Source organism: Ornithodoros turicata, unplaced genomic scaffold (assembly GCF_037126465.1).
Source record: "Ornithodoros turicata isolate Travis unplaced genomic scaffold, ASM3712646v1 Chromosome54, whole genome shotgun sequence".
NCBI classification, from domain to species: Eukaryota; Metazoa; Arthropoda; class Arachnida; order Ixodida; family Argasidae; genus Ornithodoros; species Ornithodoros turicata.
The window spans coordinates 514,773-529,027 of NW_026999382.1; positions in this window are offsets into that span (position 1 = coordinate 514,773).

Below are 14,255 nucleotides of genomic sequence, written 5' to 3' on the forward strand. Positions count from 1 at the left end.
CTTTCCTTTTCAACTTTTTTTTTTCGAGATTTCAAACAAAAAATAGTCCTATTCGCCTCGAGATCGAACTGTAGGTGGCGCCTTAGTGGGGATACGGCATGATCGGACGCAGCAGGCTCCGGCTTTTCTACGCAGATATCGCAGTGTTTCTGGATGAAATGCCGCTGTCAGTGCCTCACATATTGCGGATGTGTTGAAATGCGATACTTAGAACGCTGATAAGGTGTGAAAGTTGACAAATATTGCTGCACTGCGAAGCGCTCAAGTCGCAAAGTACCCTGTGTGCTTTTGAAGGGAAACACTGCCTCCTTTGTTCCAAGTGTGATTTTGTTTTAGTCTTTTGCTGCTCTCGCTCGAATATTTATTCGTCGCTTGTGTATAGCTGTCTTTCCCTGCACCTTTTTATCTTACGTCGCGACAACAAGGATTTAAAAAAATAAAAGAAATCAAACTTCCTGTCTCCACTCATCTAAATGTAGACTGTACTAATCAACAATAACAATGAATCTAAATGTACAAAATCTCTTGGTACGTTTTGTTTGACACACAGAACCGCAGTGACAAATATAATATAACAAAGGCCGAGTGGAATCCGCATACAGGAACATATGCACGTTCTGTAGTTTTCTTCCCTGCTAAGCACGCTGGTGCAGAGAACTAGAGAAGCTGAAAAAAAGTTTTCCACCAAGTCATTTTCACTCATTTTGAAGCGATTTTAAAAGCCCAAATATCCAGAAATTGATCCTTCCAAGCACGTTTTCGAGCACGATGACCACAGCGAAAGCACCGGCTCAAGCGGCGCATCCTCACTAAAGGCAGTTCACGGAGCAGCCGCATGGTGGCGACGCTGTTCGACCTCGAAGCGATATAGGCAAGATCCGGCGAGCACGGCGGATGTTCAATGCATTCGACTCTCAAGACCTTCAGAATCTGCATTGTCTTGCCTGCTTTGTGAGCCGGTACATTGTCCTGCAAAAGCAGAACGCCTTTCCGTAAATTCCGTGTTAGCGCCGCGAAGCAACTGTGGCTATGAGCGGCGTACAGACGTGGACAGATGGAGAGAGGACAGCAGGAAGGAGTGGGGCTTTCCCTAACTTCCGTTACTCTCCCAAAGCATAGTAGTATGACCTGCATTAACAGTTTCACCCTTCTGGAGATAGTCAGTCATCAAAACGCCGTCCCAGGATCCCGTTGATCGGTGAGAAGGCCTCGGAGAACGCTGCCACTCCGTGTTTTGTCTCAGGATTACAGTGCCATGCATGTTTCATCAAATAACAGCAACAATACTGTGAGATGATGATCTACCACATTGCTGGTGGTGATGCGGGGAATGAGCCCCTTCATAATAAGGATTCAAGTCCTATTATGTTCAAAAAGGTGTTTTGAGGGCAGAGCGTTGGTGGGCTCGATTTGGCCAGGCACCAAGCGAATGTTTCACCAACATTCATGTTTCATTCATCAACTACATTACAGATGTTCCATGTAACAATCCGCTCGAGAAAAGTTTTCTAGAACGCTTAAAATGCTTCAAAATCAACCTCAGGGACCCCTTGTACGTTGTTTCTCTTCGACATTCAAACATTTCTGCGCCCACTGTTGACAGCTCCGCATACCCTTCTTCATGACTTACAAACCAGTGCATTCTCTGGACACGCCTAAGGTCTTCTTAGCGGCAGTTCGGTCCTCGATCTGCCAAAATGATGCGATGAGCACAATCAATAATTTCGGGTGTTGACACTGCTGGGCGTGTATATGATCTTCGGCGTCCTCGGTGTCAAAATCCCGGATATAGATTAGTAACGATGCCACGGCCTAAGAGAAACAGAAAGAAACCACAAAAACGCCATGCATGAGGGCTCGTGACAACTGACAAGGGTTTGCTATACTTCAAAAGGCATTTTTTAACAAGTCAAATTTTTCTATTTGTACAACGGAATTAACCTTTCCTGTAGAAAAATACTGGATAAAGCTTCGTTTACATGAAATCGACAGGAGTGGGTTTAGTTGTGTTGCCGGGTTCGACTCGCTCATCAACGCTGTCGGGTCACGTTAACCTCGCGTCGCATCGAGTCAACCGGACAGCAGGAGGAAGGTTTATTCGTCTCGCTAGGTGCTGCTGCGATTGGCTCCGGTTTTAGCGGGTTCATATGTAAACAGCGTCGGGTCGAGTTCGATTCAGGCCGACTCGACTCGCTCCTGTACGGTTCACGTACAGGCTTATAATATCTCTCCCATTTCCTCATTACTTCAGCGCACACTAGCGGAATAAAAAGAAATATGAAATGCAACCTTTGCAGCCAATATTGTCGTGGAAAGTTGTAAATGAACGCATATTACTGAGAATAACACACACAAAAAATCTGGAAAATGAAAGTATGAAAAATCTTACATCAGTTGGCCGTATGCAATAACGATCAAACCCAAACCTATTCCTGTACTGCGTGCACGATACTTCAAAAAAGTATCTTCGATACCGATACCAGATACCCTCAAAAATTGTATTTCCGATACCCATACAACATACAGAACCGATATTGATTTTCCATACAGATACTCGATATTGTGTATTATCGATACTTCGATACATCACTGAAATCCCAATATAATAAAGCTGGTAATATGATTATCGAAGTAAAAAAATTCCTCATTTATTTCTGGAACCTTTAGTGTATTTTTATAGCGCACTTTTTCTGAAAGGACCAAAACGTATCCGACTGCACGGATTTAATGAACCTACACTGTCTGAGCAGAGCCTCGTTAGAACTTAAGATTAGACTGAAGCCATGTGTACATTGAAACGATCGCTTCAATGAGCAGTCTAGCAAAAAAACAATTCTTTAACATAATGTTCTTCATGCGTACCGGTCTGTGAGCATAGTCCTCCGATACTTTCATTTTTGGCACGCGATACCTAATACCGATGCACAAAATGTATCGAAAGATAGTATCAAATTGCCCATGACTGGTCGGCAGTATGCAAGAACTATATCTAACCCAAACCTATTACTATACTGCAAGCATCTTGCTTGCGTCTGCATCAGTCAGACGCACCAAATAGCGACGGCCTATAAGGCTATAACCTATTCCCTACTGCAGACTACTTCCTTCAGCCAGGCGGAGCCGTAGCGATAGTACTGCTATCCTCTGGCGACAGTGACAACATCGCACTAACGCTATATCAACATGGATAAGACTCCAAATGAAGGTTAGCAGTTGAAACATTACGAAAAGTAACACCCGACAGAGGAATACACAGACGACCACGACAACTTGTCGTTATTCTCTCGATTCTCGAATTTGTTGTGTTGTTTGTGTTGATGAAACTCCCCAGCCATCAACCCGTAATAAAGTTGTTGTCTGTCTCAATGTGATCCCCATAATGTAAAAGCCTGAGTCACAGAGGGACGACACGAACACACGACTCAAAAGCTTTGAGTCGTTTGTTCGTGCCGTGCCACTGTGTGCCTGCTCAGGCTTTTACATTTTCAAGGTCTTCCACCGGCTGGCCTGCATATACGCCATCTTCTGAATGTGACCTTTTATTATACTATATGTATACAAGCATGCTTGAAATACCGTCTGCATCGTTCTAAACCAAAATCCCCACGCTGAATGACGGTTCACGGTTGAGTATGATGGGCACTCGTCAAATAATGTTTGCATCATGCGCTCCAAGATTCTTGTTTACTAAAATACAACGGGAACCAAACGACGAATAAGTGAATATATTTGACGCAATCAGAACGACTTGTGAAAGCCACTGGAAGATGAATCGTGGGAAAAATGAACATTTAAAAACGTGAGTTCGAGTACTTTCTTCTTATGGTCAACTTTCGAGGGCGCAGGTTGTGAGATATGGTATGGTGGGGCAAGATGAGAGAGAAATTCCTAATTTAATATAATTTTTTTAATTTCAAGTAACCGCCTTTGAAGTAACGTGTTGACGTTCTGCACGTGGCTTTTTTGAAAGACGTGAGACGTTGTTTTGCAGGTGTGGTTGAAGTAAGAGGAACTTTTTTTTTGTCCCATCTGTAACTTTCAGGAGCATTCACTTCCAATTTGCTCATTTCTGCTCCTCGGCTAATAAAACGTGACGTCACTGTTATGATGCTGTGTCACTGCCCTGTGTTTCCGTGTGCACTACTCGTGGCTGACCGTTTCGGCTGGCCCAAACAAAGGACAAAATTTAAACCCGGCATTAATTTTTTCATGTCCTCAACTTACCCATAGGGTATGGTAAGTTGATGCAAATATGTAGCCTGTCATTTCTGCCTTGTACTTAATAAATATCTGGTTTAGCACCGCAGTAATTTGTGCATAATTTCTCAAAGGTTTGGGGATTCAGTTAACGAGGGTGGGGGGAATATATATTTATTGAATGGAAAGGTCTGCCAGACCAAGGTCGGCACGCTGGTCGGTCAGTTAACGAATTATGGTACAATTTAGGCGATTATTCTGACTGCTATTAACAAAATAGTTGAACTGTCTTCAACATAGACCGACGATTGTCGTTTCCTTCTGGCCTAGATATCGCCGCACCCAGTAGAGTGTTCTGGACGGTCTTCTTCAATCCTTCTACGGCAACAGCTCTCGCTTCTTTTTTTCTCTTTTAACAGCAGCAGCAATTTTCGCCTTTGGTCCATACTGGAAGACGCGGGAGAACAGCGGAACGAAGCGGAAGTACAAGCAAGAGATTTGATGGTCGGCGCGCCTTGGTTATTGCCTTTGGTTACCAGATATTGTCTTTATACAAAGTTATACTGCATGTTTTTCAAGTGATATCTGTCGCGTATGTTATGCCAGCCTATAATAGCTCTTACTCATGACGAGAAATGCCGCCAGGGGCCTCGAGTACAAACTTTGCGCCGAGACAACGCCGTTTGCAGGTGGGCCCGACGTTTCTCCATCGGGAGTGACGTCACGACCGCATACGACGTTTTCTCGACGCAGATACGCCGAGCTTTGAGGTCGTGACGTCACTCCCGATGGAGAAACGTCGGGCCCACCCGCAAACGGCGTTATCTCGGGCAGCCTAGGAGCCGCCGAAAGTTTGTACTCGAGGCCCCTGGCGGCATTTCTCGTCATCAGCAAGAGCTACTATAGGCTGACATAGCATACGCGACAGATATCACTCCAAAAACATGCAGTATAACTTTGTATAAATACAATATCTGGTAACAAAAGGCAATAAACAAGGCGCCCCGACCATCAAATCTCTTGCTTGTACTTCCGCTTCCGTCCGCTGTGCTCCCGCGTCTCCCAGTATGGACCGAAGGCGAAAATTGCTGCGGCTGTTAAAAAAGAAAAAAAAAAAGTGCTTCTTCTCTAAAAGCGACAGCTGTTGCGGTAGAAGGGTTGAAGAAGACCGCCCAGGAACACGCTACTGGGTGCAGCTATATCTAGGCCAGAGGGAAACGACAATGGAACGGCAAGTGGGATGGTATGCGTTTTGTCGCTCCCGTGTCCCCAGTTATTTTCATTTGCAGCCAATTCTGCCACTTCATTCTATCTTCCACTTGCACCTACTTCGAGACCACACCGTCTATGCCCACACAGCTGAGCGGCTGTGCAGACGGTCATTTCCGGCCAGGCATGCGATTGGCCAAGACGGACACGTCGCTTACTGCGCTTGGCGCTCCGATCTGTTCACCTCAGATGTCGGCGTCCCCGCTCGACGGCTATTGTTCGTGGAGCTGAACGTAAAAATGCCGAGCGCTCGGCGTTCTTGCGTCGAGAAAACGTCGTATGCGGGTCGCCCTTTATTTTATGTTTCCCGCGATTTGAGCACACATTTGAATCACACATCACAGGAACAACTGCCTGCTCACACCTGTCGCACTTAGTCTAATTGTGCTGCAGAAGGCGAAAGTTCAGGGCGTTCAGAACAGTTCCCTTGCAATTCGTAGTTGTTGATCGCAAACTTTATCCGAAGTTCAGAAGCAGGCACTTGTGTTTCCGTTCGGCAAGCACTAATCTCCATCTTGCGTTTCCTCCCCGTTTTTTCTTTCGTCTCATATATCCCCCCCATCTTGCCTGCGAAGTAAGGACTAGTGAACGAGTTACTCTTCTTGTTGCAGTCTGGAATGATATGCTTGGTTTAACAAACGAACAAAAGCTTTTTTTGCCGTATGAATTATTTTGAGTGCCATATACCCAGCGCTGTCGCCGATCGGCTTCCCTATTTTGGCCGGGGCAGTGCCAGTGCCGTGTATTACGGCTTTGGCCCGGGGAAGCGGGAGGGGGTATTAGACCAATGAAAAAAACTGGGTGGAAAGGTGGGGAAGCGGTGAAACTTCAGACACTTCCCAGTTTCGCTCGAGATGAAGAACCACCTGAATGCACTCAGTGTAGCGAACCGCTGTCGGTTTTACACAAACTCATCTCATCTCCATCCAGCAAGGCTATGCAGTACTACGCTTTACTTTATAAAACTACGAGCACATGTCCACATTCCCCATCTCTCCGCAGCAAGAAGAATCGCCATCGGCCGGCGCGCGGGCAGAATCGACCTTCTCACGTGACATATGACGTTCGCCGAGAGGCGGAGCCCGTGTGACTCGAACTCCAGCCGAAAAGAGTCTCCCGCGGTGGTGGTGGTGGTGATGTTGAAAGGGCTTGCCGTTGTCGGCCTCACGTATGTGGGCAACGTCACGACTGACGCCCTGGGGAAATGTGCGTCCTGGGCCGACTTCAAGGGGAACTGTGCCGACATATGTCTGAAAGCGTCTGAGGAAAACCCAGGAAAAACCTCAGACAGCACAGCCGGCACCGGGATTCGAACCCGGGTACCTCCCAGTCTCGACGTGACAATCCATCAAATGAATAAAGAGTCTCCCGCGGACGTAGAACGCTTCGGCTGTCCACAAATCATAGAGAGTGGATCTTGAAATATTTATTTCGCAGCATCAATTTTGCGAAGTATGTTTCTCCGTTTTTATTTTGACGCCGTGGATATCTCGCGATTTATTTAAAGTTTAAATTTAAGAGTGTGTTTTTCGACGTTTTATTTTTAAATTGATCGAGTAGTATAGAGTAGTGCTTGAATTGAATTGCTTCGTGCTTCATTCTTTCGATATTATTTTTCTTTACGAGGAGAAAAAGGAGCATGTAAACACATTTGTTGTTTAAATACAAATGTTCGTGTTCAGCGCCTCAGTTCCTGTTACTCACGGTATCAACATCCATGTGAAGTGATTTCCCCCCCACCCCCCTTTTTTGTTTCCCTTTTATACCGAAGTGAGGTTGTATCAGTGTTCAAGGGCAGAAAATAATCAAGAATGTACGTTTTGCCTCTACTTCTATTCCAGATGCTTTGTGCACTACATTTCTACTGTTCTGGAAGTTACCAGACACCGATTGGGAACCAAGTCGAAATTGGGCTCCCACAGAGCAGCATTCGCTGTCGCTGCATTCATCAAGTTACGAGCGCTATGCAGCAGCCCGAGGAGGTCCAACGATGGATACAGAAAGCCCGCTTGACATAAAACGAAACTTTTATCAAAAAAATTTCCCCCGGTGTCATTGCTGGGCTTGGTCGCACACGTGTTCCAATCATCGCCCCACCTCCAGATGAGTTTCTGTATACAGAAAAGGTCCAACGTCCAAATAGTATACATGATTTTCAGCATGCGTCATGTTTCCGTGCGATATATTTATGTCGCTCTACATAGACAGGATGAATTGAACCCGGAAGCTGCCTGCAATATGAGACGTTAATATAAGTTTATTTCAAATCACGGTGGTGGGTGTGAAAGGGCTCGCCGTTGTCGGCCTCACATAGTTGGGCAACGTCACGAGTGACGGGGAATGTACGTCCTGGGCCGACTTCTAATGTGCCTACATATGCCTGAAAGCGTCTGAGGAAAACCCCAGACGCCGGGATTCGAACCCAGTCTCTACGTGACGTGTGTAACAGAACACGGACAGTGACAGCAGTGGACAATTTATGGCCGGCCGTTTCGGGACGAACCTCCACGTTCACTCCAACGCCGTGTATTGTACATTCAGTTCTCTCCCACTTTGTACAGTCTTTTCTCTTTGTAAAATAAAGACAGTTCTAAGCCAACTGGTGAAGACGCTTCTTGCTTCTGTGCTTCGCGACATTTAACGAGGCTGCGACAACATGGCCAGCACGCTAATCACTGAGCCACGGGAGCTGGTATTTCAAATCATGCAGAATAGCGTGGCCTGTGCGCAAACTGTTCCTAGTGAAGGTGCTTATCATCCAACATATCTTATTTATCCCACATATCTGCGCATCAGAACAGGAAATTCTAAGCGTGAATGCTAAATGACTCTTTTCTCTGGCGCGGTACCTGAGGCCCCAGAAAGCAACCTAATACCGAGAACAAATATAAATTGTTCAATGCAGGTTCCCTCACAGCCGCTCACAACATTTAAAAAAGTGTGTGGTGAATGTCAGCGAAAGGACTGGACGCCGTCGAGGACATTGCTGGTCTGTAGCAAACATTTTAAAGACAGCTAGGTGCTTCGACACCCAGCTCACCTTCTGGCCTTGAGTATGGCGCCATCAACCATGGCTCAAGGAGGTAACCTGTCTTCTGCAAAAAACGGAAAGTATATGTCGTACACCGTCGTACAATATCTTACCGATGAGCCAGGAATTTGTTCTCGGTATTAGGTTGCTTTCTGGGGCCTCAGGTACCGCGCCAGAGAAAAGAGTCATTTAGCATTCACGCTTAGAATTTCCTGTTCTGATGCGCAGATATGTGGGATAAATAAGATATGTTGGATGATAAGCACCTTCACTAGGAACAGTTTGCGCACAGGCCACGCTATTCTGCATGATTTGAAATACCAGCTCCCGTGGCTCAGTGATTAGCGTGCTGGCCATGTTGTCGCAGCCTCGTTAAATGTCGCGAAGCACAGAAGCAAGAAGCGTCTTCACCAGTTGGCTTAGAACTGTCTTTATTTTACAAAGAGAAAAGACTGTACAAAGTGGGAGAGAACTGAATGTACAATACACGGCGTTGGAGTGAACGTGGAGGTTCGTCCCGAAACGGCCGGCCATAAATTGTCCACTGCTGTCACTGTCCGTGTTCTGTTACACACGTCACGTAGAGACTGGGTTCGAATCCCGGCGTCTGGGGTTTTCCTCAGACGCTTTCAGGCATATGTAGGCACATTAGAAGTCGGCCCAGGACGTACATTCCCCGTCACTCGTGACGTTGCCCAACTATGTGAGGCCGACAACGGCGAGCCCTTTCACACCCACCACCGTGATTTGAAATAAACTTATATTAAGGTCTCATATTGCAGGCAGCTTCCGGGTTCAATTCATCCTGTCTATGTAGAGCGACATAAATATATCGCACGGAAACATGACGCATGCTGAAAATCCCATTTGGACGTTGGACCTTTTCTGTATACAGAAACTCATCTGGAGGTGGGGCGATGATTGGAACACGTGTGCGACCAAGCCCAGTTACTGCAGGGATGACAAGGCTGATCCAAGCAAGCAATCGTCGATACCGTGACCAACAAACTGAGCCGTAGATCCCAGACCTGACAAGCGCGCTTCAACGCCTGCTGTGTGCCGAAATCATACCCGTGAACTCCAGGAAGTCTGGACTATCACAATGACTCTATCCAGGTAACGTACTGCTTAAAGTTTAACGTTTAGATCTTGAGATACGAGTCACAAAGTGCCGCGCAGATGCTTCGACAGCAACGTTTTGTCGCCCCGCTCGTGGACTAATAAATCACATTTATTTGTAAAACTAAGTCACTTACTTGTGAAATGTCGTCCCCGGTGCCTTGCCAGTACGGTCAGCACACCCATAACCACAGCAGGCGGGCATGACACCACAAAAATGCTACGCAAGACGCATGTAGAATATGCAGCTGAGTCGCGGACGGCAATGTTTTGAGCTTCGCAAGATGGCGACCGGTGACCGTACGGTTGCACCCTCAATCTGCTATCCAGCCTATTACTATAGAGATCAGTCAACGCCTCCTCTATAAACTTATAGGCCTGTACGGCTGGCCAGAGGGCGCGAGTGCGCATTGCTTTCAGAGACGCCTGTGGCAGTTTTGTGCAACTCTGCTAAGTACACGGTGTGCTGTTTGTGTGCATAGCCACACAGTACTTCGTACGGCTGGGATATGCTTCGGCTCTCTTACTCGTTTTCTGAAGTGCGCGGGATTGACGTTTTTTTCTAGTTTTTTTCTCTAGTGAACATGTGGATAGTGAATGGCGAACTTGCGAGTAGAGCACCTGAGAAGTAGTTTTTGGGGGTGGGGTGGGGTGAGAATTTTGTTAGGAGTAGCAGAACAAATCGGGAGACGAGTTCAATTTCTCCTTGTTTTTTTTTTCTTCTTACAGACAAACAAACAAACAAAACTTTTTTTTTCTCCCCAGCAAATGTCAAGAAAGGGACGCTACTCGTCAAGCAATACGCAACATAGGAAGGGTTTTGTAATGTGAATGTGCAGGATGCAGCGGGATTAGTGGCATGATAGCAGTCTTGCCCCGCGGGCAGAGGTGGGGAGTAATGCATTACAAAGTAATGCATTACTTTTGAGTAATGAGTAATGGTAATGAATTACATTTTTCCAGCAAGTAATGAGTAATGGTAATGCATTACATTTCGACTGAGTAATGCAAGGAGGCATTACTCATTACTTTTATCGAATGTTCATTGCGCCACGCGAAGATTTGGAACATCCATGTTTTCTTCAACCCGCCTTTAACAATGAGCACATGGCAACATGGAAAGAGAAAGGCGCGGCCTGGGGAATTCTGCAAGGGTTCAACAGTCGGCGGTGTGTGTCACAAGTGTCTACATGATGATATCACCGATTTTCTCCTGCGTGCATTTGAAGTAAAGGATAACCAGTGAAATAGAAACATAGCCTCTATGAAGGTAACACGTAATTATTGCTGTAGTGATTCACTGTTTTGGTATTGTACTGTGTTAGTTTCTCTTGTGCTGTCAGAGGTAGTTTTTCTGCCAGTTTTTCTGTAGGCTGGGCTTCATCCGCCGGCTCCATAATGCTAGAAAAGGCATCTGCAATAAATCTTATCTATAGTTCTTGCCTATCAGACTCGCTTCTGCGGGGATTTAGTGGCACCAATTTGGGGATACTCGGGTGGCTATTGCCTATAGCAAAAAAAAGAAAAAGAAAAAAAAAGAGCAAGGGAAAAACTTATGCATAGCGTCTTTGAGGCTTATGCCCTAAAATGTAAATGTAATGCCAGAGTAATGCCATTACTTTGTTAAAGTAATGACATTACTAATGCATTACTAATATTCAAAAGTAATGAGTAATGTAATGCATTAGTTTTTTATGCAAGTAATGAGTAATGGTAATGCATTAAGGAAATGTTAAAAGAGCCGCGGTTTTTCCTTTTTTCGAATTATCCGCGGCGAATTAAACAAAAGCAAGGCTATGAGATGAAATTCTAGAGCATTATTCATCCTCTGATATGCGATTTGGCTCTGAGGGTTCCGCATAATTCATTTTATCAGCACTACAAACCCGGGAGTTTATCTTGGCGGACCCTGTATATGTCACAAGTCAGTATGTTCTCAATGTTTTATTTCACGTCTCTCAGCACCCCACTTCCATGGAAGTTTAGCAGGCCTTGGTAACATTTGCAGAGCAGTAGGACATTTAACATAGCTAAGATTTTATGATCGGTGCCTGGAGGTTGACAAGGGCCCCACACACTTTCATTACTTTACCCATGTGGGGAATTAGGGCAAGCGGTACGCCGTTGTTCAAGACATTATACAGTTTCAACCTCTGAATTATACGCTCTACATGGATTCTTACTTGTGCTATGACAAGTGTAGAGTTCATGTCCTCTACAGAAAGCTGACCTCCCCCAGTGTTGAATGGTGGCATCAGGAGAACAGCTCCCTGTTCCTCCATTATAGTTTTTATCGCTGGGAAACCCTTGCCGCTCATTATCAGGCAGAACATGTGTGAGAAAACCAGACTGCCTTGTTATGAGGGAATCTGAGTGCTGTCCCCCATAGGGCTCAGAAACAAACGCAATCATGCCATTGGGAATGATACCCACAAGCCACTTAAGAGTGTATCCCCCCTTATAGTGAGAATAAAGGTACTAATGTTGTTCCTACGAACGCTTGTGGCACGAACGGTAGTGATTAAGCGAAAAACTTGAACCAACACGTGCGACTGTAGCCGAAGCGAATACGAGTGTACTTAGCAGAGTTGCAAGACTGGCTCACCAGGGGAGAAAAGCAGCGCTGCCGTCGCCCCCCGAAACTCCAGCCGAACATGCCTATAGAGGAGGCGTTGGATCGTTGGATCAGTTACAGTGCTCTAGAAGGATGTAGTGGCAAATGCGGCTCTCCCCCTCTGAAGATTATCGAGTGGATGCCGCGGCGCGGCGCTCCTGTAGCTACCCCGAGCGCGTCCGAGCAGCGCTCCATGTGAACTGTACGCGCTCTCGGTGCCAGTGATGGGCAAAGTACCTCAAAATTATACTTAAAATAAAGTACCAAGTACCTGGCGTCATTAGTACTTCAAGTACAGTACAAAGTACCCAATTCCAAGTGTACTTCAAGTAAAGTCAGTCAAGTAATGAAGGAAACAATATAAAAAAAAGCATAGAACCCTGCACTCGGAGAACTGAAATGACAATTGACAAAGTCATTGTGCTGCCGGTTGTAGTGTCATAATATGCGTGTGTCTTTGCATTCCATTCGTTTTACATAATCATAGAAGCGCTGATACTTTTTCAAGATTTGAAGCCTCTCAACAGTAAATTTGCTTCAACAAATATGCTCTTTAAAGCACACAAATCCTTTTCGGTAAAGTCAGACAGGGACTGTAGGTACTGCATACCACAAAAGCACTAAAATGACGGCAAGAAGACGAAAACACACAGATTGCGCTATCTGTGTGTTTTCGTTTTTTGTTGTCATTTTAGCTCTTTTTAGGGTGGATTTTTGATACTCTTTTGTGATCTTTTGTCTGGAGTCCAAGTTTGGTTACTTGAGTACTTGATGGGAAAGTGCTCGGGAAAAGTACTTTAAGTACGGTACGAAGTACACGATTTAAAATGTGATCATGAGCGCGGTCGGTCTGTGGATTGTCTTTGCCCACCTGAGGGTTCCTTAAAGTCCGCCGAAAGACACATGGTAGTGATCGGAGGAATGGAACGGCATCGACATTTATCAGAAGGGACGTTTCCGCAAAAAGGGCAGATGTTTTTGAAGAAAGCAACATGCTCGTATATGGACCTCGATTAGTATTATTCTGTTTGTCGTACCTGGTCCCCCGGAGATACACGATCACACACGTGTATTTGGTTTCAAGATCTTGCTCAGACGACTTACTCTCAATAGCAGTCGGTACCCAGCAAACCTGATATATCCAGCAAATGTCTGTAAGATATCTCGCCCGGGACGTTTGGATATCCAGTGGAGTTTGCCACAGATCCGCTTTACATCCATGCGATATCCCAGCGATTAGCATTTCTGCCCTGTTTGTAGATCCAGTGGAAGTCCCTGTGACGTCTGTCACGGATATTTGGATATATACGGGAGATTACGAATATCGTACATATTTTGCTTTTTAAAATTTCGTGCATGAGATATTTAGTGTTTGTAGAGTGCGTAGAGACCACTGCAACTGTGTACCGGCAAATAATGTTTATTTTGTGTTTCAACCTCCTTACAATGTTAACTTTTTGGTACCTTGTACTTCACGGGCTATTGTACAGCCTATGTACAGAAACTCAAGAATCCTCCAAGGTAGCATGTATATGTAAGGACCACCCCGACTATATATTAATACAAACATATGTGCATGTGCAGTATTCTATACGCAATGCTATATATGCAGGAACTCAATGTTGTGGTGACTGCATCGGGTGGTCTGCAGAACGTAATACAATCGATGGACAAAAATACAGACAACTCACATAGATGACTAGCAATGCAATGAGTCAAATGCGAAATGATGTGCTGCTGAAGGGTGTTTTTCGTATACATTACATATTTTTAACAAAAAGACCAGGAACTGCTTGGCTGTCGCTTTTTCCTTTGGCTTATACGACTAGGCTGAACTTTCTGCATGGCACCATGCATCTGTGAGACGACCAATTAAGTATACCTGCAAAATTTAATTAACCTTTCAATTAGGGCTCCTCAAACCAAATTGAGACAGCAGCACCAAAGGTACCCGTGTTTAAGGTCACCGCACTTTTCTAAAATCTCGAAACACAATACTTTGAATCGCCTAGATTTTGCTTACAG